A 3345-nucleotide genomic window follows, 5' to 3' on the forward strand; every position below is an offset into this window, starting at 1 on the left:
CCCCCCCCCCCCCACACACTTTCTTTAGCATCATGGTCCACCTCATGCTCCACATTCCTGAACAAGTGTTGCTTACGGGTCCGGTACAATATACATGGTGCTATCTAAACGAGAGGTATGTATGCAGTCTATACTTTTGTCAATAAAGTCTCACATAACATGAATTTTTGCAATAACTCTTTATTTTGCAGGCAACTTGGAGATTACAAGAAGACGAACAGGAACAAATGTTTCCCTGAAGGTTCGATCACGGCGGCTTACATTTCTAATGAGTGTGTAACCTTCTACAACACATATCTTAATGATGAACACACGGGAGGGGAATCTTCAGGAGGGGGAAATCAATTCCATTTATCAGTTGTTTCCGATGAAGTACAACCGTATGGTAGGCTAGGTAGGGAATACAGATTGAGTCGCGAAGAATTGAAGGACGCTCATTGGTGCGTCCTTCAACATTGCGATGAATTGGAGGACTATCTGGAGAAACATTTGAGCAGGCAAAATGGGAATGAAGCCATTCACAAGAGAGATTTTCTTGACTACTTCCCGATTTGGGTACGTTCTTCTCAAGTTACTTATAATTTTAATTTATTTCTCATCATTTTGTTTGACTAAATTGCGTTATTTTACAGATGATGCATATTCAACAGAACCAACGTGAATTTTACGACCCCAAGCTGCACTGTTTGGCTGGCGGACCGCTAAAGCACAGAGCACATGCGGGATGTTTTGTTAACCAGGTTAAGTTTGTGACATCAGAACGAGATGATGGTCGCATCACCCAAAACAATGGAGTCATGGTTGGGGGCAAGTCTCACAACTACTATGGGGTGCTTATCAGCGTTACCAAACTAATCTACGGGAACCGTATGCCGGTCGTGTTGTTCAAGTGCAAATGGTTCAATACTGACCCAAATGTTTGCAGGAGTATGGTTACAGACCATGGTTTGTTATCAGTGAACACAAACACTTCATGGTATGAGAATGAGCCGTTTGTTATTGCCGCCATTGCACAACAATTCTTTTATCTTGATGATCCGGCTATGGGTGAGGGTTGGAAAGTGGTGCAGATAATGTTACATAGGAATATATGGAGTGCAGCTACATTGGGAGTGGATGAGGGTACGGAACCGAGCTCTCTACCGAACGAACCATATCAAGAGGAAACTCCACCTGTAATTCCCAATGACGTGGACATTCGCGTCAACGACCAACACGTTCCGGCCATTACTGGTTACATTGAAGTTATTGTGCCCAAACCCGAAGAAGATGACGATACGAGGACGAAGAAGATGAGGATTCAGAGGAATTCGAGGAGGATGATGATCCCGAAGACCAAGATTATGAAGACGAGTATGATTAAATCTTAATTTGGGGATGTATTATATTCTTTCATCGGTTTATTATGAATTTGCATAACTTCGGAGATCGATGTATTAACAGTTCTATTTTCATATATCGATCTATCGGAACACTTTGCGTCAAATGTTCACGGCCTTTATTATTATTACTTTTTTTGTTGCAGATTTGGTCATGAATTTTACTTAGGAATTATAGATCGGGAAGTCATAGCAAATAAGAAAGAATTTGACAAGAATTTATTTTCCTAGCCGACGGAAACTGCACTTTCCGTCGTCTAGGAATATCTTAGTTGACGGATTACATATTTCCGTCGACTAAGATGTTTGGCGGTTTTAGATTTCGATTGTTTTTTATTTTGTGAATTTTTTCCCTAGCCGACGGAATATTCTTTTTCCGTCGACTAGGACGTTCTTAACTGACGAATTATTTATTTTCCGTCGACTAAGATGCCGAAAATTTTGGCGATTTATTATTGCGCTTTTTTTTTTCCAGGAAAATTGAAATTTTCTTAGCCGACGAATTCTTTCCGTCGCCTAAGTTAGTATTGACTAACTATAAAAGCCTATCTCGTCGACGTTTTTTCTCTTTACTCTGTTCAATCTCCCCTCCACTCAGCTGCCGACGAGCTCCGATCCTCCACCTGACCACCTCCGTCAACGACACCTCGTCCGACCCCCCACCTCCACCCCAACCGACTAGGACACTCACCTCCACCTCAAGCATCCCTCTTCGACACCCATCACCTCGTTTAACTCCACCACCCAATCCGAGCCTCCTCCACCCATCACCGCCTCCTAGACACCACCACCCCAGCCGACCTAAACCCTAAGCGAACCCGTCCGACCGCCTCTCTCTCTGTCTCTCTCTCTCTCTCTCTCTCTCTCTCTCTCTCTCTCTCTCTCTCTCTCTCTCTCTCTCTCTCTCTCTCTCTCTCTCTCTCTCTCTCACCCTCACCAGTTCCTCCACCCAAACCAACAGCCCAGAACATCGTCCTCCGTTGTGTTTGGCAGGTTAGTCTCTTAAACTCTCCAATTTTCTTACTCTGTGAATTGATGAATTCATCTATGTGAGCCTCCTCTTCTGTTCGTTTGTTCTTCAATTCAATTGATGAATTGATGAATTCATATCTCTGTTTGTTTAGTAGTATATGTGTTTGATTTGTGGAGAAATGTTGTGAATTGTTTAGAAAGTGTGCATGAATGTCCCTTAATTGATAGTTTGTCTGAGATCATATCTCAACTTGGTTTTCGATTTGGTAAATTACAAGAGATTAGAAGTTAGTGGAAGTATTAGTGTGGAAGGATATCAGGGATTTGCTGACGTTGAAGCCTATGCAGGGCAATCATTACCCCAGGAACTGTGTTGATCACTCTGGCTGGGAGGTTCAAGGGCAACAGAGTTGTTTTCTTGAAGCAGCTTTCCTCTGGCTTGCTTTTGGTCCTAGGTAAGGAGCTGTTTTTGTGTTTTTCTTAACCGAGTGTGAAACTGATTTTGCTTTTGGTTACAAAGTAGTGTCTTTTGTGTTGGTGACCTTGTGATCAATGTGCATTTAGCTGGTTATGTTTGTGTCATTGTGCTGCCGGTTGATTTTGTGTCACAAGTGTGTAATGTGTGTAAGATGTGGCTCTGATTTTATAAATTGTTGAAGGATATCAGTTTTTGATTACAAGTGTGTAATGTGGCTCTGATTTTAGAAAATGTAGATAATGAAATTATTGACTGGCAGAAAGTGTATAGATAGGTAAAGACATAGGAATGGGATATATCATGTAGGTACAACTTGTTAATCATAGAAGCCTTGATTCAGTTGGTAATCTGTCCAGCTTAGCAAAGTGCGGGTGATCTATCTAGTATATGTTAAATGTGATTGCAAGAAAGATGCTCAATAAACTCCCATTTCAAGAGACCAACTTATCTATCTTTTGTGTATATATATATGTTGGTAGAGCACACCTAGCAAGCTATATATATATATATATATAT

This window comes from Fragaria vesca, linkage group LG3 (assembly GCF_000184155.1).
Source record: "Fragaria vesca subsp. vesca linkage group LG3, FraVesHawaii_1.0, whole genome shotgun sequence".
Taxonomy (NCBI): domain Eukaryota; kingdom Viridiplantae; phylum Streptophyta; class Magnoliopsida; order Rosales; family Rosaceae; genus Fragaria; species Fragaria vesca.